This window comes from Sesamum indicum, unplaced genomic scaffold (assembly GCF_000512975.1).
Source record: "Sesamum indicum cultivar Zhongzhi No. 13 unplaced genomic scaffold, S_indicum_v1.0 scaffold00145, whole genome shotgun sequence".
In the NCBI taxonomy this organism is placed as follows: Eukaryota; Viridiplantae; Streptophyta; class Magnoliopsida; order Lamiales; family Pedaliaceae; genus Sesamum; species Sesamum indicum.
Genome location: NW_011628061.1, coordinates 98,544 through 122,401, shown reverse-complemented (window position 1 = coordinate 122,401; position 23,858 = coordinate 98,544). Strand labels below are relative to the sequence as shown.

Here is a 23,858-nt window from a genome sequence, read left to right as displayed (position 1 = left end):
TCTCTCTCTCCTCATGCGGTTTCCGCCGCTTCCCTCTTCCCCTCTCTCCCTCTTTCAAACCGACACAGCTGTTGGTCTCTCTCTCTTCTCCGTTTCTGGCGGTTATCAAGAGCCAACCTAATGGCTCTTGAGAAACCGCCTAACGGACTCTTTCCGGGTGTCTCTTAGCCTATAAGTACGGAGGTTCTTCTCCCCCCTGATCTCGGCCGAACTTGAGAAAATCTGTTTTTCCTCCCTCAGTCTTTGTGATATATTTCTGTGAGGATTTGCTTTGTGGTGAGCGGTAGTGACTGGTCTCTGTGATCGGGGTGTTTGTGGTTGGGTGCCGTGAGTAGTGGAGCAACCGTGGGGTTTGCCTTGTGTGTTGGGTGCGGTATCTGTGACCGTGTCCCTCTGAAATTTGATCTGGCTCTTTCTCCTGAGCCACATTCAAACAGTACTGTTTCTTTGTTCATTTCCTCTATTTTTCTATAATATTCATCTCTGTAAATATTTGGTGTATTCGGCCTGTAATTGTTGAGGAGTTTCGTACTCCATCTCGTGTAATAGTTGATAGGATATATTTGGAAGGAAATACCACTGGAGGGTTATACCCTACAGTGGTTTCAGAGCTTGCGTTCTGACTCGTGCTGATCCTGGTGGCGGTAATCTCTGATAAACCCCTCCTTTCCTTTATCGCGTTATTTTTTTTTGTTTATTGTTGTTGAATATCACTGCTATATCTCATTACCCCTATTATTTCTGTTGCCGCGGTAAACCCCCTAATATCCCCCTTGGCCGGACCCTTGAGGTCGTCGGGTATCTAGGTGGGACTTAGGCTGGTAATCCCCGGCTTTGGCTACAACTGTTATATTGTGCGATTTTCGTGGTATTTCTGTTATTTGCTATAACTGTTTGTGTTTTCTTGCTATTTCTGTAAGTTGACTATATCTGCTATATCTCTTGTGACTTTCCGCTATACTCTGATATCTGCTTTACCATCAGTAATTTCCGTATTATTCCTACAATCCCCTGTTATCTCTATATTCATTCTAACTCAGTAATACACTTCTATTGTTCGTGGCTTTTTCTGTGTATACCTGTTCTTGGTGCCTTTTTTGGTTGGTATTTGATATATTGACGTGTTGCCTACCTTTTTTTTAACCACCCCGCTTTTACTTCTTTAATCTCCAAGTTTTTCCAAAAACCTGTTTTTTTGAAGCTTGTTACCTGTTTTTATAAAATCTGTACTATCCCCAATTTTTAAAAATGGCTGGTTACAGCCTCCAACCCTTCGATGGTAAAAGTGACTTTGCCATTTGGCAACAAAAAATGAAAGGTGTTCTCATTCAACAAAAGGTTTTCAAAGCCATTGATGGCAATTATGCTGAAACTGTTTCGGAAGAAAAGAAACAAGAAAATGATGAATTTGCTTATTCCTCTATCATTTTAAACCTTTCTGACACCGTTTTGAGAAAAGTAGGTAAACAAGAATCTTCAAAGGCTTTGTGGTATAAATTAGAGGAAATTTACACCGAAACTTCTTTACCGAATAAGCTGTTCTTATTAGAAAAGTTTTTTAGATATAAACTCGATTTATCGAAAAATATTGATGAGAACCTTGATGATTTTACTAAACTGATCCAGGATATTAAACATACTGGAGATAAAAATATTGATGAATATTCTCCAATTGTGCTTTTAAATGCTATTCCTGAATCTTATTCTGACGTAAAGGCTGCCATTAAATACGGTAGGGATAGTGTTAATATAGAAACTGTTGTTAATGGCTTAAAGAGTAAAGAATTAGACATTAAAACCAATAAACCTAGTCAGAACCAACATGAAGTCAACCTTGTTAGGGGTAGAATGAAATCTAGGAATTTTAACTCTAGATACAACAGTAGGAGTAGAAGCAGAAATAAAAACAGCAGAAGCAAATCTAGGACTAGAGAGAACAACTTCAGAAATGATAGAATAAAAGATAGACGTTGTTATAATTGTGGCATAAAAGGTCACTATATAAAGGATTGTAGAAAACCTAGACGAGAACACAGAGATAAAAACTATGAGGAGAAAGAAACTGTTAACAATGTATCCATAGAATCAAATGGTGAAGTTTTTGTTGTATACGAAGCTAATTTTGTGAATTCATTTGACATGCATGAATGGCTAATTGACTCTGGCTGCACATTTCATATGAGTCCTTTCAAAGACATTTTTTCTAACTTGAGGCATGAGCATATTGGTTTTGTATCCATGGCAAATGAGAAAAAATGTGATATTAAGGGTCTAGGTGACATTTCATTGTGCTTTGAAGGAGGTCATAAAATGGTTTTGAAAAATGTTAGATACGTACCTGACTTAAGTCACAATCTAATATCATGTGCTGCATTAGAGGAAGACGGGTTAGAAGGTAGATGGGGAAAAGGGACTATGAAAATTTTGAAAGGATCATTGGTTGTTTTTAAAGCTGAACGAAAACGGAACCTTTAAATCTGCACTGCTACTTATGAAAATATTGCTGCATCTGTTTTTGAAAACAATAAGACCACTCTTTGGCATAAAAGACATGGACACATAAGCATGAAAGGTCTTGAATTCTTAAAAAAGGACGGTATTTTGAATGAAAAAATCGACAAATTGGATTTTTGTGATGAATGCGTCATCGGGAAACATCATAGAGTTCATTTTCCTACATCCCCTTCCCCAAATCCATCTATGTCCACTTGCATTTTAGATTATGTTCATGCGGATGTTTGGGGTCCTTCTAATGTGACTACCCATGGTGGTAATAGATATTTCCTGTCTATCATTGATAACTATTCTCGTAAAGTGTTTGTTTTCTTAATGAAGCATAAATCTGAAGTTTTTGACAAGTTTGAAAAATAGAAAATTTTTGTTGAAAACCAAACTAGTAGAAAGTTGAAATCTCTTAGAACTGATAATGGCTTAGAATTCTGTAACCAACAGTTTTCTGAAATGTGTGATAAATTTGGTGTAAGAAGGCATAAGACTAATCCTTATACTCCTCAACAAAACGGAGTAGCTGAACGCATGAATCGAACACTACTTGATAAAGTGAGATGCCTATTGATTAGTTCTGGATTGCCTAAAACGTTTTGGGGAGAAGCTGTCCTAACTGCTGCACATTTAATAAACATGTCTCCCTCTGTGCCATTATCTGGAAAACCCCTGATTTTATGTGGAATGGAAAATTGCCTGATCTTTCCTGCTTACTTGTGTTTGGATGTTCTGCTTTTGTTCATCAAAATGTTGATAAACTTGAACCTAGATCTCTCAAATGTATTTTTATTGGTTATCCTGAAGGGGTGAAAGGGTATAGATTATGGGTTAAGAGTCAACCTGGCTTTAAAGTTGTGATTAGTAGAGACGTTACGTTTAATGAAAATGAGATGCCTTGTTTAGAAAAGACCCAACCCATAGAACAAGAAACCACTTTTAATAAAGTAGACTTAGAGGATAACCAAGAAGGGGAGGGATTAGACAACAATAACCAAGAACAAAATGCAGAAAATCTTGAAAGCATAGGAGATACAAACCCATTAATCAACCCCCTAGATAACTACCAACTTGCTAGAGATAGGGACAGAAGACAAACTAGGATACCTTAAAAACTTAGGGATTTTCACACAAGTCTAAATACCGAACTAGGAGAACCATCTAGTGCTGAAGAGGCTTTAAAAAGTGACAAATGGCTTAGTGCCATGAAAGAAGAAATGAAATCACTTAAAGACAATAAAACATGGATCCTAGTTCCTAAACCCAAAAATGCGTCCGTTGTCGATTGTAAATGGTTGTTCAAAATAAAACAAGAAAACCCCTTAAAATATAAAGCTAGACTTGTTGCTAAGGGCTTCCCACAAAAAGAAGGCATAGACTACAATGAAATTTTTTCGCCTGTTGTTAAATACACTACTGTCAGAATTATACTTGCTCTCACTGCCTATTATGATTGGGAATTAAAACAGATGGACGTTAAAACTGCATTCTTGTATGGTGACTTGGATGAGAATATTTACATGAATCAACCCTTCGATTTTTCTGATCTTTCTAAACCTGATCATGTTTGTTTGTTGAAAAAATCTTTATATGGCTTGAAACAGTCACCACGTCAATAGAATAAAAAATTTGATGAATTTATGCTGTCTTTAAATTTCTCTAGGAGTAACTATGATCACTGCCTCTATTTCAAATATGTTGATACTACTCCGATTTTTTTGGTACTATATGTTGATGACATGTTAATTGCAAGTTCTAGCTTACAACTTATCCATTGTCTTCAAAATGATCTATGCAAAACTTTTGAAATGAAAAATCTTGGTAACGCAAAACAGATTCTTGGTATGTGTATTATTAGAGACTGAAAAACATCCTCCATTCTTTTGAACCAAAAAACTTATCTGTTGTCTGTTCTTAAAAAAATTGCTATGGAAAATTCTAAACCTACTGTTGTTCCCTTGATTGCCCATTTTCAACTCAGTAAAAATCAATGCCCCCAACCTGAAAGTGAAATGCAAAAAATGAGTAAGATCCCCTATTCTAATGTGATAGGTTCTATTATGTTCCTTATGGTGTGCACTAGACCTGATGTTGCCTATGCCATCAGTTGTTTGAGTAGATATATGTCAAATCCTGGTCCCCTCATTGGGAAGCATTGAAATGGTTGCTTAGATATTTGCGTGGATCTGGAAATGTTGGTATTAAATTTTCTAAACATTCTGCTCATGCACATCTTATTGGCTATGTAGATTCTAATTACGCGAATGATAGGGACAGTCGTAAATCCACCACCTCCTACATGTTTACATTCTGCAATTCATGCATTAGTTGGAAATCTCAACTCCAACACATTGTTGCTTTATCTACGACTGAAGCTGAATATATTGCTACTACAGAGGCTTTCAAAGAAGCGTTATGGCTTAGTGGGCTCCTTAATGAAATCGGCTTCTTAAAAGAAAAACCTGTGATTTTCTCTGACAGTCAATCTGCTATTCAATTATGTAGAAACCCTGTTTTTCATGATAGGACTAAACATATAGATGTTAGGTATCATTTCATTCGTGATATTGTGGGGAAAAATGAGATAAGGTTAGAAAAGATCAGTTCGGACGAAAATCCTGCAGATATGGGCACTAAGTGCTTGCCAATAGAAAAGTTCTGTAAGTGTTTGAAAATACTCCTGTTAAACCCTGACTAACATTTCTGTGTTTTAGTGTCTCTTTAATGCAGGTACATCCAAGGAGTATTTCTTGGCAATGATGAGAAAACCAGATCCATAAACCCCTGACCTATACCATTGGGTATTTGGTCCAAGGTGGGGTATGTTAGATATAATGGCCCAAATACAAAGGCCCACTCACACCAAGCCCACCGTCACTTGGAGGCCCCTACCCGGTACCTGACCCGCTCCACCCAGTCCGACCCGGTTTGACTATATATATACTCTCTCATCTACAAACCTAATCAGCTCTCTCTCTCTCCTCATGCGGTTTCCGCCGCTTCCCTCTTCCCCTCTCTCCCTCTTTCAAACCGACACAGCTGTTGTTCTCTCTCTCTTCTCTGTTTCCGGCGGTTATCAAGAGCCAACCTAATAGCTCTTGAGAAACCGCCTAACGGACTCTCTCCGGGTGTCTCTTAGCCTATAAGTACGGAGGTTCTTCTCCCCCCTGATCTCGGCCGAACTTGAGAAAATCTGTTTTTCCTCCCTCAGTCTTTGTGATATATTTCTGTGAGCCACATTCAAACAGTACTGTTTCTCCTGAGCCACATTCAAACAGTACTGTTTCTTTGTTCATTTCCTCTATTTTTCTGTAATATTCATCTCTGTAAATATTTGGTGTATTCGGCCTGTAATTGTTGAGGAGTTTCGTACTCCATCTCGTGTAATAGTTGATAGGATATATTTGGAAGGAAATACCACTGGAGGGTTATACCCTACAGTGACCACCAAGTGGAAATCGCAACAGATCCTATCGCAAAATATTTGTGGTGAATATTAGTGCCCATCCAAAACATTTTAATGGGTGCGAATGTCCGTTGTGAATGCTGTTATTTTGACAAGGAACGAAACGCAAACTTTGCAACAACAAATTTTTGCAATGACCATTTTTATTAGTGATGGAGAAAATCTAAGCTGGATTTAGGGAGGAAATTGTGTTGCCAAAAGGGCGTGGTATGTTCTCAGAATTTTGTGATGGAATTTCACAACTCAAGATTTGGAATTAGTTTTATTGGGATGGATTGGCATCTAAAAGTTTTGCCATGGTTATAGCTTAAGATGCACAATAGGCCGTAACGACCAAAGATTGGCAAAAATCAAATAAGAAAAACTCGGTTCAAGACTAACCTAATACTGTTCAAGATTGGTCTTAGGGTGGTTCTAGCCATTAAATGGGCTACAATTCGGTCTTTTTTTAAACTAAGTCTAACCCATGGACCAACTCAATCGAGGCCCGAGAGCAAGCCTTATGAGATGGAAATATATTTATCAATAAATTTCACCTTTTAAAGATAGGTTGAACCGCGAAAAAAAATTTCATCCTAAAATTATAAAATAAAGTTGTAATGTATTGACAGAATTTTTGACGGATAGGCATTAAAAAAAGAAAATTAAATATGAAAAATATTCCATCGTTGATTTTGTAATAAAATAAAAAACTTATGATGGAATATTTTCATCTTAGATTCTCAGAATTTGAGACGGAATCAAAGATGGATTTTAGAAAAATATCTTTGATATTGTTATTATTTCCGTCTTTGTCTCATCTCAAATATGAATCTTGAAGTTTATTCTTTTTTTATAAAATCTATCTTTGTCTCTGTCTTAAAATTTTTAATGGAAACAAAGACAAAATTGAAACCAATTGATTTTTTCCTAAATCTTTTTTCTTTTTTGGCTAAATATTTTTTTAAAAGTTGCTACCCCCAAATTTTCTTTATTGACTAACCTAAATCCGAAATTGCAACTCTCTACGAGGATGTCTCTTCTCTTTCTTTTCTCGCCCGTGCGCTGGCACAACAACTCACCGGTGCACCGTTGATCAACAACTCGCCAATGTGCTGCCGAAGTTGAAAGATTCCTTGCTCCTCTCATCGGAGTTGAAAGAAGGGGATTGCACAGTTAGTTGTGGCCGAAGGAAAAGAGTATATCAAAAAAAAAGGTTGGCTTCTCTTTTGCTTTGTTTTGCCGGTAAAATTCCGTCTTCATTTTTTCTTTTTCCCCTCTTTTTTACCTTTCTGATCCAAGTATTTAGGGGCAGTAGTTTAATATTGAAATGGATTTGTGATTTCTACTTTTACAAATCGCAAAATTAATGTTTAATGTTGTTGAAAAGAGCAGAATGTCATTGTTTAATGTTTGTTGCTAACAAACAAATTAACATTTTTATATCTTAATTAACTTCGTCTGTAAAATGATGAAGGAAATCCAAAAACTAAATGATCTGCCATTGTTAGCATTTTTGTGTGCTAGGACCGATAGAGTGACTAGCTTTGCTAAATGATTATGCAGCATCTTGACTTATTCTGATAAAGTTTTTGTAGTAGTTTATGGGTGTGAATATCTTGTAAACTATACTAGATTGACACCAAGGACCAAAGGAAATCATTGTTATATTCTGGTTTTAGGTAGGCAATATCTTACTGTTTTCATATGTGCAGTTATAATCCATGGCCTTGTATTATTCAGGTTGCTGAGAAGATAATTATTTGAGCTTCTACAATAAATTGTGATGTGGTTCTGATTTTGAATAAGCGATGAGACGGGAAATTTAGCCTCGACACAACAACACAATCAGAAATAATTCAAATTTAGTGGGAAAATTTTTCGGGATAGGATGTAATGAGTGGCCAAATCAATGAATAGTAACCTTCTTTTAAAAAATAATATATTGAGTATTTATAGTGGTGTTAAAAGTTATGCAGTGTGCTAAAGTGTATGTACTCATTGTGTGGCTTACATAGTAAGAAAAATACTTTTCTACCCTTGTAAATAAACATATATTACCAACATCTACATTATATAGCCCCTACTCTTGGATGAAATATTTAATATTTGGTGAAGTATTTTGTTCGAGAATAAACAATTTCCTAAGAGAAAAAGACTTGAGTTTAATACATGGGAGTGGGTGGGTGGGAAGCCATTAATTGTTCTCCATCCATATCCCTCACTATATTTGTTTCCTCTCCCATTCAATTTGCCACATTCCCTCCTCTTCAAATGGCAAGTAAAAGTAATTCTTCCACCCTCTCTAGTTAGTTTTTTGTTGTAGTTGCTTTGTATTGTATTTTCTCTTTTGATTAATTGAAATGCGGAGCGGCCAAGATTTTGGTGGTGCTCGGTTGGAGAACGGGGGGCTGGAGAAGTGCGGTTTTCCGAAACGGGGGTTAGCTCAAGGCAGAGCCTTGAGCTGAGGGATGCGGTCCCCCCCTTCCTCGTGCAGGGTTGGAGATGAAGGGGATGCGAACTTTTTCCTCATGTTGAGTATTCTACATCTAATAATGCGTGGCGTGACTTTCCTCCATATCTAGAAGGTTATTCACCTGACCACATTGCTACGATTATGAGTTTGCCTAAGTACTTCTTTTGAATCGGGTGAGAATTTAGAGGACATATATGATTTTGAGTTGAACAACTCCATTGGGTCTAGGCCTAGCGAACAAGTGGATGAGGTCGTGTTTGGTAGCGAAGGTGCAGATGTCTATGAGGAGTGGGGCAAGAGTGAAAATGAGGAAGTTGGGAATGAGGAGGACAAAACTGAGGGCGGGGGTTTGAAAGTGAGAGTGAGGAGGCCGAAGCTTATGAGGTGTTGAGTCGATCGAGTATTATGTTAGTGTTTTGCGTTGATGATGGGAGGCATCAGGGTATTCCATGGTGTTATGAACCACGGGGTCGTGTGTTGGATGTTGGGCACATGCGATAGTATTCTTACTCGAGAACATCTTGTGGTTATTCAGAGAAAATTTAGGGTGCCTTCTGAGCAGAAGTTTATTCTTCCATCTTCTGCCCGAAGGATTAGGTACCCTCCTGACAGGTGTTTCACTATTTATGCTGCTTCTTTTCACAGCGGGTTTTCTATTCCTCCTCATTCCTTACTTGTCACGGTAATCCAGAGTTATGGTATTTGTGTTAGCCAGTTTACGCCGAGTTCCTTTATGTGGTTTGAGGGGTGGTGACATCGACTTCGAGAGTTAGGGCCGCCTAACTCTAGAAGGCTTTCACGCCTTGTGTACTCTCCGCCAAGTGGCTGAATTGTCTTCTTCTACTGACGATGCGCGATATTTCAGCTTCTGTCCACACAAGGCATGTAAATTCTTGGGCTGGTTTGTTTCCTCTAAAGGTCCCTGGAAGGAAAACAATTTGTACTGTAGAGACAATGGTTAGGGGTTGGCCTTGAAGTGGAGTAGTTCGCCCATCAAGATCGCTCATCATTAGGAGTTGGGGAAAGTCGGTGGAGGGTTTTATTGTAGCAGGGTTATTTTGCCACATGCTTTGTTAGCGAATGGACCTGGTCAAGATGGACATTCTGGAATATGAAAGCGATAAAAGACACACGAATTTGTTAACCCAATTCGGATATAAATCCTACGTCTGGAGGCGATACCAAGCCAGGAGAAAACACTCAAAGAGGAGGAAAATTGAGGAGTACAACACACACACACCTGTATGTAAGTCTTTACCACACGTGAAAGACAACCTCACTCTCGTCTCAACTCTTTCTTTTCTCTCTCGATTACACAGAAAACTTATATGTTTTTCTCTCTACTCTGCACTACAAAACAATGCCAATAAGAGTATTTATAGCCATAACTTAGAGTCTCCAACTCAACTTGGGATTTCTAAGTTAAACCGGATCATCCTTGACTTGACCTAGAGTCTCCAACTCAGCTTGGGATTTCTAAGTTGGACTGGGCCATCCTTGACTTGACTTAGAGTCTCCAACTCAACTTGGGATTTCTAAGTTGGACCGGGTCATCCTTGACTTCTTCAACATCTTTGGCAACATGTCAAATCAATCTTCACATCCTAACAATCTCCCACTTGAAGATTGATTAGCTTTTCTCCACTTCTTTCTTGGTACCGTCGGGTTTGTCCACTCTAGTCATCAAGGCCAGTCGAAGCCGTACACAGATTCAACTTCTCCATCGCAACCGCCTTGGTCAACATGTCTGCAGGGTTCTTTTCTCCTTGGATTTTCTCCAGCTGCAGTGCCTTCTTCTCCAGAAGTTGTCAGATGAAATGGTACTTGATCTCGATGTGCTTTGTCCGTGAATGGAACGCGGGATTCTTTGCCAGATGGATCGTACTCTGGCTATCGCTATGAAGAATCATATCTGCCTGAGGTTTTCCTAATTCACCCAAGAAGTGTTGCAGCCAAATGAGTTCCTTAGCCGCCTCAGTAACTGCCACGTACTCAGCTTCCGTTGTGGACAGTGTGACAACCTTCTGCAGCTTTGAGACCCAGGATACGGTTGTACCGCCATATGTGAACACGTACCCCGTAGTGCTCCTCCTTCTGTCATAGTCACTCCCTGCAAAATCAGCGTCAACAAACCCAAACAAGGTAAGCTTGCCTTTACCAAACACCAATGCTCGGTCCTTAGTACCCTTTAGGTACCTAAGAATCCATTTCACAGCTTTCCAGTGCATCACTCCTGGATTGCTCATAAAACGGCTAACTACTCCCACTGCATGTGCTATATCCGGTCGAGTACAGATCATAGCATACATCATGCTCCCAATTGCTGAGGCATACGGTGTGACTCTCATCTTTCCACGTTCGGAGTCAGTCTGTGGCGAATCACTGTTGGATAGTTTGAACTGATTTCCCAATGGCATTCCAACCGATTTTGCATTTTCCATCTTGAATCTGCATAATACCTTCTCAATCTAATCAGATTGAGATAACCACAATTTACCAGTATCTTTGTCCCTTTTGATTTTCATGCCCAATATCTGCCTTACTTCGCCAAGATCTTTCATGTCAAACTTCCTCGACAACTGATCCTTGAGCCTATTGATTTCCTTGACATTTTATCTTGCTATCAACATGTCATCAACATACAGGAGTAGAATGATAAAAAGTCATCGAACCTCTTCACGTAGCAGCAATGATCAGCGTTGCATCTAGAGAAACCTATCTCTAGCATGAAGTTATCAAACTTCCTGTACCACTGCCGTGGAGCCTGTTTCAATCCATACAGGCTTTTCTTCAGGCGACACACCTGTTCATCATCTCCATTATACCCCTCTGGCTGTACCATGTATATCTCCTCCTCAAGATCCCCGTGTAGGAAGGCTGTCTTCACATCCATCTGTTGTAACTCCAAGTTTTCTGTCGCTACCATGCTCAACATAAGGCGAATAGTAATTAACTTGACAACAGGTGTAAAAACATCAGTAAAGTCAATACCGTATCTTTGTTGGAATTCCTTTACTATGAGTCTTGCCTTGTACCGCTTCTTCCTATCTGATTCTTCCTTAACCCGATAGACCCATCTGTTCTGTAGGGCCTTCTTTTCTTTTTGGAGCTGGCACAATTCCCATATGTCGTTTTTCTTCAACGAGTTCATCTCGTCGTTCATCGCAAGCTCCCACTTGCTCTTGTGGGCATCGTTGACTGCCTCTGCGTAATATTCGGGTTCTCCACAATCAGACAAAAGCAAGTAATAAAGAGAGGGGGAGTACCTATCTGGGGCCTTTCTCAGCCTCGGTTCTCGACCCAGTGCCAAAGGTGTGCTGCTTTTAGCAATCGGTTCCTCCGATGCTGGTTCTGGCTCTATCTCCGTCTGTTTGGTTTCGTCCGTCTGAACTCCCACTGAATCTGTATCTGCTGGTCTCATGATCCCAGAATTTGAAATATTGAGATCAACAAATTTCCCTTTCCTTCTTGTCATCATTCGGGCTTACCTTCCCGTCGTTGTACATTACATCCTCATTGAATATAACATTCCTGCATCCGGTTTTGATCATCCCAAAATCTATATCCAAATTCGTCAGTCCCATACCCAATGAATGTACATTTAATCGACTTAGCATCCAGCTTAGTCCGATCATAGTTCAAAATATAGGTTGAACAACCAAAAGTACGTAAGAAAGAAAGATCCACTTTCTTACCACTCCAAACCTCTTCTGGTATCCTGTTGTTCAACGGGACAGAAGGCCCTCGATTGATCAAGAAAGCAGTCGTGTTGACTGCATCTGCCCAAAACATCTTTGGCAGTCCGCTCTTCAATCGCATGCATCTCGCACGCTCATTCAGTGTTCTGTTCATCCTCTCAGCAACGCCATTTTGCATTCGGATTATTTTCTGCATTCGGATATTTAGAGAATGGACCTGGTCAAGATGGACAATCTAGAATATGAAGGCAATAAAAGACACACGAATTTGTTAACCTAGTTCGGATATAAATCCTACGTCTGGAGGCGATACCAAGCCAGGAGAAAACACTCAAAGAGGAGGAAAATTGAGGAGTACAACACACACTCACCTGTATATAAGTCTTCACCACACGTGAAAGACAACACTTACTCTCGTCTCAACTCTTTCTTTTCTCTCTCGATTACACAGAACACTTATATGTTTTTCTCTCTACTCTGCACTACAAAACAATGCCAATAAGAGTATTTATAGCCATAACTTAGAGTCTCCAACTCAACTTGGGATTTCTAAGTTGAACCGGATCATCCTTGACTTGACCTAGAGTCTCCAACTCAACTTGGGATTTCTAAGTTGGACTGGGTCATCCTTGACTTGACTTACAGTCTCCAACTCAACTTGGGATTTCTAAGTTGGACCGGGTCATCCTTGACTTCTTCAACATCTTTGGCAACTTCTAAGTTGGACCGGGTCATCCTTGACTTCTTCAACATCTTTGGCAACATGTCAAATCAATCTTCACATCTTAACATGCTTGACATTATTTTCGATTTTACATTCACTTGGAATCATTTTGTGATGTTATGAATGCCTTTCATATATTTTGCTTAAATGTGTTAGGATTTTGTTTGAATATTGCATTTTTTCCTTAAATCGTTTGGTCTTCTATGTTGTATGATGTATATGTTGATAATATATATTTATTTATAAGGTTAAACAACTATTTTTTTACTATTTAAGCCACACAATAAATATATATACTCTACCACGCTACATAACTCTCAACACCACTATAAATACTGAAAATATTATTTTTAAAATAAGGTTACTATTCATTGATTTGACCACTCATTACAGCCGTTCCTAAAATATTCTCTCACTAGACTTGATCTATATCTGATTGTACTATCGAGTGAGGGTAAATTTCCATCTCATCCCTTATTCAAAATCAGGACCACATCAATTAATATCTTATAGCTTTACTCCATGACGTGGAAGTTCTAAGTAAAACAGTTGTACCATTGCGAATGTTAGTTATTACTAATCTATGCAAATTTCATGAAATGAATTTGCTTCTCCAGCCCTCTTTATGCCTTGCACTCTTCTAGTCTCCATTATCTTCCAAATGTTGATCTCTATTCATATAGTTCATCCTATTCTTTTAGGGGGAGGGGGGTGCAAATGATCACAAATTATAAGCGAAATACAGTGTTCCCATTCTCAAAAACAATGTGGAGAAAAGCTAGTATTCATTCATCATCCTGAAAATACAATGAGAAACTAGTATAAATACAACTAAAAGGAATCTAGCTAACCAATTGTTAACTTAACCAAATCTACAAAATAATCAAAACATCGTAATAAAATACAAAAAAAGACAAAATAGCAAAACTGTACAGAAAAGAACAAAACTGAGTGGTTGAGGTCGCTGGCGACCTATAAAACCAAGGTTTTGCTTGACTGGAGGGATAGTGATGCCACCTCGATAAAGCCTGCAACCTTATGGACTCGCTTTGTTCACAACCCCCCTCATGATGGAGCCGAGGAAGAGAGGTCCATCTTGGGAAGGAAGCTAGCAAAATCAGCAGCAGCATGGAGAGAAGGGAAGAAGAGGCCAGTGGAGGGAGTACCTCGATGCTAGCGGAGAACATGGAGAGCAGCATTCCAATGAGAGGTGCAAGGTGCCTGGAGGAACTGACTGAGCTGTTGAACAACGAAGGAGAGATCAGGGCGAGTGAAGCCCAATACAAGAGGCGTCCTATGAGGCGCTTGTAAGTCCCGGGGTCAGGCAGTAGTGATCCATCGTCAGCGACCAACTTTACTTAAGAGGGCAAAGGAGTGGGGGGTGGGCTTGCATCAAGCATTGAGGTATCTACCGAGATATCCTGAAGATATTTATGTTGCGTCACATGGATACCATCCGAGGAGCAAGCTAGTTCATGTTTGAGGATGTATTTAGCATCTCCAAAATCCTTAATGGTGAACAACTAATCTAAATAGGCCTTGATATATCGAATAGAGACTTCTGTGGATCCAGTCAGGAGAATGTCGTCAACATAGACGAGAAGGGCAGTGAACTCAGAGTCTGTGTGCTTGACGGAAAGGCAGTGTTCATGGCTAGGAGTAAATCGAAACTTAGTAGTTTGCTGGTGAGCTCGAGGTTCTGTAGCCGCAAAGCCTACTTGAGCCCGTATAGAGACCGCTGCAACTTGCAGTCGTACCCTGCGAGTACACTAAGTAAACCCTCGGTGGGAACCATGTACAGCAGTTAGTTATCTGATCGGTCAAGGCAATGCCGTCCCTTGTCTATATGGACGGATAAATAGCCTATAGTAGAGAATATAGGCAAACCGGCCAACTATATTAAGCGCACATCCTCATTTAGGAATCTATGAAGGAATGCATTATTGATGTCTAGTTGGAACAAAGGCTAGGAGCGGGATGCTTCCAAACACAAGAAGATGCGAACCGTGACAGATTTAGCAACAGGTGAAAAGGAGTCAAAATAGTCAACTCCCTCTATCTGATTGTAACCTTTTGCAAGAAGACGCGCCTTGTACCAATTTATCGACCTGTCTAGGTGAAGTTTCAATTCGTATACCCATCGCGCCTCGATAGGTTGCGTTTCCGGAGGCAATGGGATAAGAGTCCATGTGTCATTGGCCGCAAGAGCTACGAGCTCCTGATTCATAGCGTCCACCCAGTTCGCATCCCTGCTAGCCTGTACATAAGATTTTGGCTCCTGCAAAATATATAAGTGGGCAACAAAACGTATATGTGCAGTACTTAAGGATGTAGGAGTGTAAGTGGAATAGATGAAGAACAGTTACACACATAGTCATTAAGCCAAGAGGGCTTAGAAGTAATTCTCTGCGACCTGCTAAGAGGGTTAGGAGGAGCAGGAGGTGTTATCATAGGAGATTGGGGATTAGTGGAGTTAGATGATGAAGGATGACCTACCTTGCAACCCGATCTTGGAGAAGAGGGGGAGTCTCAGTCAGGGAGGGGAACAGGTAGGGAAACATTAGGCGGGTCGGGTGGAGTTTCTTGGAATGGAAAAGAGTGTTCATGAAAAATCACGTCTCTGGAAGTGTAGGGTGTTTGTTTAGCGATGTCATAAACTTTGTAAGCCTTTTTCGAATGACAGTAACCAAGAAAAACACATTTAGTGGCTCGTTCATCAAAATTGTGCTTGTGTGGTCGAATGTTCGTCGCATAACACAAGCACCCAAAAACTCAAATGGGGATTTCTCTAAGGTAGGTAGTCTGTTTTTGAGGTAGGTCGCGGTAAGGACAGATTTTCCCCAAAAATGATTAGGGAGATGTGACTGGAAGAGCAAGGCTCGAGCTACAACGAGGACGTGTTTGTGATTACGCTCTACCACCTCCTTTTGTTAAGGTGTGTATGGACAGAAAATTTAGTGGATTATACCCAAAGACTGAAAAAGAGCTGACACTGGAAGTTCACGAACTTAGTCCCATTGTCCGAACGAACGACCTAAACTTATTTTTGAAATTGGTTTCGCACCATGGTAAAGAAATTACATAAGGTTTGTGGGCGTCTGTGACTTATATTTGAGGAGAAATGTCCATGTTGCTCGACTAAAGTCATCCACTTAGGTAAGAAAATAATTTCAACCAGTGAGCGAGCTAATGTGGCAAGGTCCCCACAGGTTGATGTGTATAGTTCGAAGGTGGATAGCGAACTAGTTGTACTATGAGAGAAAGGCAACCTTTGCTGCTTGGCTAAAGGACAGACATCGCAATTTTGTCCAATAGAAATGGAATTATGTTTTATTTCTGGAGCACGAATATGCTTGATTACATTAGATGAAGGGTGGCCCAATTTACTGTGCCATAAATCACTGTCATTGTAGTGAAGTACAGAACAAGTGGTATGTTCGTGAACAAAGTTGTGAATAACATTGGGATCAAATGAGGTCGCATCTAAGCAGTAAAAATTTTTAACTTACTTGCCAACTGCTATGACGATTTTATTCTTCCGGTCCTGAAAAAGGCAATGAGAAGGGTGAAAAATAACCTCAATCATCAAGGAAGAGCAGATTCTATGTACGGATAAGAGATTAAATTTGAAAGAGGGGACAAATAACACATCAGTGAGAGGAAGATTTTTGTGAAGGTAAGCACTCCCTGTATTTGTTACGGATTGTAAGGTCCCATCTGGCAGGTGAACAAGGGTCGGATGTGTAAGTGGTGTGATATTAGCAAGTGTTAGTACTGCCACCTATATGGTTAGTTTTCCCCATATTTATAATCCAAGAGGACAAAACACTACCTTCAGAAATAGTGAAAGCTCTGTTCATACCTGCAAAATCGTGAACATGAGCTTGGTTGCTTTGCGGAGGTATTGTACGGTGTTTCGTATCAGCGGAATCAGTTCCTGAAGCAGTTTCTCCTTTATGCCAGTTTGTCCCAGGTCGCCCCTATCAGTAGCGACCTGTGCTGCGAACCCCCTGCTGCTACCACCATCCTTTTTCCTTTTGTCAGCGAGCTCTTTGTACCAGTCAGGTGTCCCATGGTGCATAAAGCACGTGCTCTGACTGTGCCTGGTTCGCTGACAGTGCGTGCAATATAAGGACCGCTTGTCAACATTAGTTTTCTTCCTCTCAGGTCGTTGTCCACCTCACACATGCAGGGTTGCGTTATCATCCTCAGTCAACTCCAACTGAATTTTCTTCTGCTTCTCCAAGCTCTGTATGATGGAATATGCCTTGTTGATGGAAGGAATTGGCTCCATGACCAGTAAATGATGTTGCACATTCTCAAAGATATCGTTGAGCTCCATTAAGAATTGCATCAGCTGCATGAAAGCAACTGAATCTTCTATTGCTTTCCAAGCTCCACAAGTGCACCTACCGCCATCTCATACCACAACCTCTTCATATTCGTAAAATAGGATGATAGAGGAAGATTCCCTTGTGTCATAAAACAGATTTCTCTCTGGATCTAATACAGTTGCGGCCTATTGCACTCTCCATATCGTTGTTCAAGGTTGACCCAGAGATTTTGCGAGGACTTCGTGTACATGAAGGCCTCCACAATGTCCTTGGATATAGAGTTCAAAATCCAGGTTGTCACCATGCTATCAACCCGAATCCACAGTTCAAAGAAGGGATCCATTTGGGCTGGTTTCTCTAAGGTTCCATCAATGAACCCCAGTTTCATCTTGGCGCAGAGTGTTTCATTTGATTCCAACACTCCAGTTCAAATAATTGTTTCCGGTGAGTGGTGCACTCACCAATATTATTCCCAGGTGATCGGACCCATGAAGTTGTAGCTTCTTGGGCAAAGGCTCCATTTTGGTATTCAGTACTCAACAATCGCCGGCTGCCGCCATCGCCTTAATGTTGTATGCAGAGACCTTAAGAGAAGGCTGTTGGTACTTCTCGCAAAGGCAGCCACCTCCCCAAGGGCGGCTGTTGGTACTTCCCGCGATCCCGCTTCTTCCATACCTTCCTCTCGATTTGATCTTCCTGAAGGGACCGCCGATTCTGATGAGGTCCCTATTTTTCAAAAATATACCCATATGATGCAACAAAAACCATGGTTAGGGATTATAAGCATCATTAAAAATACTCCTATGCAATTAAAGAGAAGATATTATATTCCCGCCGATTATGATGTCATTATTCCTCGTTCTTTTGATCGCATGCATCAACCCCTTAAGGGTTATTGTACATTATCCACCCTCCACTTGGATGCGGGCTTACAATTTCTTTTACCCCGTGAGGTAAATAATATCCTTGTTACGTTAGGTGTCTGTCCAGTGCAACTGTCTCCCAATTCTGTTAGTCATATTCTTCTGTTCATCATTGTTATGAAACACCTTGACCTAGCCCCAACCTTTGATAATTTCTGGTCTCTGTACAATATTACCGCCTCCAAAAGATCAGGAGAATCCGGGTGGTTCTATTTAACCACACGTAAGGACTGTCGTTATTTGGACGACCTAAGGTCTAATGTAGGTCCTAGGCGTGATAGGTATTTCTTTCTTTGACCTCCACCTGGTAAATCTTAGGACTTCTATCTAGGTTGGTGTGAATCTAGGCCCAAACCAGAAACCTATGGGGAGGGGTTCGAGAGCGACCTCATCAACTACATAACGCTATTTTGGTACCATCCCAAAGTACTACTATAGGAGAAAGTGTTGAAGCTAATGGGCCTCTCCCCTGCTCCTATTCCAGTCAAGGGCTCATTAGGTGATCTCAAAAGTCTCATTCTTGTTTATTACACTTTAAAGTGATCTTCTGACTGACTCCTTTGCAGAATTTGAAATCATGCTCGCCAGGATCGCAAACAAAGCTAGGGCTAAGAAAGGAACATTGCCCCCTTCAGTTGACCGCGAGTTAAAGCGTGCTGCAACTGCCTGAAAGGGAAAGACCAAAGAACCCGCAAAAACTCCTACTCCATCACCAGCAACCGCCACAGCTACTGACCAACTGACCTCTCCAATCGAAGTGGGGGATCATACCCCCGGTACGCAAGTGGAAGTGGTCGAGGTCTCTGAGGATCGAGGCCTGAAGAAAAAAAGAGGCAAGGAGAAGGAGAAGGCGTCTATAGCCGAACCCACTGAGAGCAGGAGCAAAAGTGGGAGTGATCCCTCTTCCCGAGCAGGTAGGCAAGGTAGATTAGAGGCCAAGCTTGCTGCTGCCAGAGCCGCCGAACCTCATCAGTGCCCTTTTTCTTTCCTCTATCATGCAAATTCCTTGTTCCTTCACAAGCATGTATACCTGCCTTGCTTTCTTTAAACATTAGGAATTGTCAACTTTTTTTAGTTACTTCATTTATGTCTTTTATTATGATATTCTTTTTTTAGTCTAAGGAGTACTTTCATGAAAATTACTTATGTCCTGCTACTTCTTAGATGATAAATAAAAATGAATAGATAGACAAATCTCTTGATGAGAATGGCCACCTCAAGTTCAAGCTGAATTCTTCAGTCACCAGCAAGGAAACGCAAGAATTCCAACCCTCGTCCATTTAGTCTCATCTTTGTGTAATTCGCTTTGTATTAAAATCGTTTTTCACACTTTTATTAGTACTTTCACAACTTATCTGTTGAAGGTTGTTACTAGTTAGTTAGGAGCAGTTAGTCGTCTGGTTCATTTCTTTCCCGCTTTTACAGAACATTATTTAAGGAACTTTCATGCTCAAGTTTTGAATGAGAACTTCTATACAATTCCATATACAAAGGCTAAATAAAATGCAAATATATATATAGAATGAAAGGGGGGAATTGGCAAGTGGATGCCAACCACCCCGCCTCAACGCCCCATCCCCCTTCCTTGTTATAAGTAGGTAAGAACAATCCACACACACAAAATCACAATCACATACATACATTTACATATAATTGAGGGTGCGACTGAAGAGGTACGGAAGCTTCAGATTTTTAGTTTATATTAATTTATATAATTATATTATTTAATTAATTAATTTATTAAAAAAGTTATAATTGGTGAATTAAATTATTAAATTTGTTAAATTTAATCATCACTAAGTTATTTTACTCTATTCTATCGGGCCTGCTAACCAAATGCGTAATTATATGTCTTGTGTTTTAACTAAATTCTATAGCAGTGAGAAATTGATAGAAAATTTATAAAAATATTCAAAAATTATATTTGAGAAATATTATTGTTATTAATAAGAAAAATGGGATTCTCGTGATAATTCAATTTAGGGATGTTAATAAAAACAATATATATAAAGATATAAGGGGTTTGATTAAATGAATTTTTATTAGTTAGTTGATAAATTAAATATATACTTGAAAAACTTAGAAATGTAGTATTTCAAAGAAAGTGAAACGGAGAGTTGAATTTCGATATAAATAGAATATCAAAAAATTGGTCGAAATATACGAATATTATATAATATCTTAATTAGAAATAATGATATTTCCAACTATAGGACTTGATGATAAAGTGGAGGTTGAACAACTTTTTGTTAACTGAATCTTTTTGAAATTTGAGTTGAGTATGGCTAATTGAGTTTATATATATACATATAAAATTTTATATGAAAATTAAATATTGATTGTTGGGTTTATATATATACTTATATGGATATAATATATTGATTGTTTATATTTGATCGTGGATGTGAAGAGATCGGATGGTACGGCCTGTGAACGCACTGGTGGAAGCAGTAAAGAAAAAACCTAATAATAAAACATAAACGCAAGAACTAAACGAATCTATGGGGTGTACCCTTGGAGTTCCCGGGCGTTCGATGTAATAAAATAAAAATAAACATGGGGCTGATATAAAATCTATAAAATCGAAAAACATAAAGGGAAAAACGATACCTTTGTTTTTCACGGTCGTTTGAAATGCTCTTCACTTGAGGCCAACATAGCAGCTCTCTAATTTTTTCACACCACACCGGAGTTGGGATCTCTACGTACTATTTGTTAGAAGAGAATAAGAGGAAAAAATGCACCAAGTGTTTTGAGAGAGAGAGAGAGGGGGGTCGCCGAGCACCATGGAAGAGGAGGGGATTTTTTTTTTCTGTTGTGTGATTATGATTATAATTATTACCATGGAAGAGGAGGGGATTTTTTTTTTCTGTTGTGTGATTATGATTATAATTATTTCTCAAATAATTATATTTCATATATTTATTTTGTTTAGATGATTAAGAATCTTTTCAAATACATTCTACTCTCAACAAGGTATATTTCTCTTTATTCCAAGAGATCCCTAAAATGGTTAGAATTGCATTTTTCAAAATTGCAATTTGCTAGTCATTTATTTCCTTCAATGGAACTTTTCATGGGCTCAAAATAATGGGCTTGGCCGATTTTTATATATAAAAATACAAGCCCAATGTATTTTTATTTAAATCTAATTTAATAAAAAACCCTTTAATTGAGCCCAACTTGTATTTAATCTAATTAAATACATAAGCCCAAATTATTCTTAATATTCAATAAGATCCAACTTATTAAATTATATGGACAAACCCAAATATAAATTAATGCCATTAATTTATTTTTCGGCTCTTTTGCATCTAATGATCTCTCTTTGTAAGTAATTCAATTACTTATGGAATTAATTTCAAATTAAATCCTTGTTCCTTTTTGATGATTTGTGTGTGACTCTTAGGTTCACCTTTCAGCTGGACTTGAGCTATTATCTTACACTATTATTAATTAATACAATTTAATTAATAATTTTTTATTAACCCTTAATCAAGAAAGGCCTTCACCATAGATGGCCGTCTAGCAACGATTCATGGCACTAGAGAGTAGGTGAATTACCGCGTGAACATTTAGGGTCTCGATCGATACGGGTACAGTCCTTCCGACTTTAGTCTATGGCATAGAATTAAGTATCGGTTCCCATCCTGGACTTGGCCTCTATGCTTAATACTTGAAATCGCGGTACGCCAAGTTTTTCAATATAGGAACCATTTTCCTATTTGATCAACCATTTTGGCCACAGATTCATAAAGCGTGAACGCATCTCCAAGTGCATAGGAGATACCTTTGTTACATACTAACAGGGAACGGAACCTCTTCTTCGAACTCACCGTCCTCGCTACATACTCCAACAGTAGTAAACAAGGCTTATGATGATCATGTTAGTGACTCAATCACCTCCCACACAGATCCAAGATACAGTGATCATATGCACGTGGTTATAGTGATTCCTCAAGTCTGAGGACTATGCCCATACTATCGAAGTCGGGACTCAAGTCATACCGACCTAACCTCCGAGGATTCCATATCATGATACCCGCGAGTCAGTTTAGTTAGTTGACCATCTTGTCCACTAACCCATTGAAATTGCATACACGTCCAACGTCTATCGCCGATGAAATGGGACACTCATCCAATAAATGTAATACTCACTGCAAGTCTCAGTAGGACTCTTGATGCCCAATTTCGAGGTCCTCGACTTGGAATATATCAGATCAACTCTCAGAAGTTGGTTTCATAGCCATCATCCAATGCGCAGTCCAACTACATAGGTTACTAAGTGGTCTGTGGGCATCTGTTGTGACGTCAAAGCAGTGCTTAATGTAATTTGGTAAGCACAACAGATACATGTGCTAAAAATGAATACTTACCATATTTAGCGGAATAATACTTTTTAGATAAAGTAATTGAATGGTACTCAAAATTGCCAATCTAATTGGCTTTTCTTCACCTATTCCAACAATCTCCGACTTAGTTTATGAGCAATCTGCAATACCAGCCAGGTCTTATGGGTCTACTATAGTTTATGCCGATGTCATACGGTCCAACTGCACGTTACATCTTCTTATAACCGCTCCAAGCAGTTCATGGTGTCTAAAATTTTCCCTCGGACATGTGATGAGATCTCGGACCTTTTACCTTACGCCATAGCCTAGTTGTCATCTCCAAGGTGACTATTGGCGGGGCTATGCTAGGTAGCACAACCAACAATCGGGCGTTGTTTTTCAATCCTAATGTTTTTTTAAATATAATTTTTAAAGTTGCCATACATTCAATTTTTCATGATGAAATTCCTTGCGATATTCCACTTGGAATCTTTCCAATATTACCATATTATCATAAAGCTTGAATGTAGACTCGTTTTGAGATTAGGCATTATTCATTTGATGCTGGAAGCTATTATCGCTATAGCCTTCCAGAATCAACTCTCTATTTATGTGCGTCAACAACACTTCTTTAATACTTATTCATGTATATAAAGATAGTCTTTCAACAACTGTCTGTTGCCTCGTTAGTGCATACTCTGTTAGAATAGGTGACCTGGAAATCAATTAGATTGGCATACTTGTAAACCATTCTGACAATAATTCGATTACATATAATATTGTTTAGCGAATAAAATGTGTATTTGGTATTGGCATTTTCTTTGTTCTGCTCATTGTATATATTTGCACTTCTTTTGGAAATCACAACAAAGCCCACAGACCACTTTGACAACCGTGCAACACTGCCAATTGGATGGTGGTCATGAAATCAACTATCAAGGGTTGGGTCTGAAATGTTTCAAGTTGAAGACCTCGAGAATGTGCATCAAGTGTCCTATGGAGCCGCACGCGCGCTACACTGATGTATTCAACGAGTATATAGCCTTGGCCGACAGGCCCGGGTAATCTTTGAAATTTCATCGTGATGGGGATAGATCATTGCAATTGTTGGTCTTCAACGAGGAATTCCTAGTAAGCGCGAGTTATCAGCTCGCGTTGACTACGTCCCTGCCGTTTGTACCCACCGCCCGTCGCTCCTACCGATTGAATAGTCCGATGAAGTGTTCGATCGAGGCGACGTGGGCGGTTCGCTGCCCGCGACGTCGCGAGAAGTCCACTGAACCTTATCATTTAGAGAAAGGGGAAGTCGTAACAAGGTTTCCGTAGGTGAACCTGCGGAAGGATCATTGTCGAAACCTGCAAAAGCATATCGCGAACACGTTAAAAACAAAATTGGGGCCCAGGCACGGGGCGAGCGCCCTCGTC

General features: G+C 39.5%; 1 long non-coding RNA gene across 2 annotated transcripts; it reads left to right on the top strand.

The window, feature by feature from the left end:
• Positions 1 to 1,266: 1,266 nt before the first annotated feature.
• On the top strand, positions 1,267 to 23,610 carry LOC110011322. Of its 2 annotated transcripts, XR_002286322.1 has the most exons (4): positions 1,267 to 1,279; positions 5,159 to 5,162; positions 6,170 to 6,172; positions 23,436 to 23,610. It is a non-coding gene; the product is annotated as an uncharacterized LOC110011322 (long non-coding RNA). The 2 variants fall into 2 exon arrangements; XR_002286323.1 differs by lacking the exons at positions 1,267 to 1,279; positions 5,159 to 5,162; positions 6,170 to 6,172 and adding exons at positions 5,235 to 5,245; positions 15,267 to 15,269.
• Positions 23,611 to 23,858: the final 248 nt, after the last annotated feature.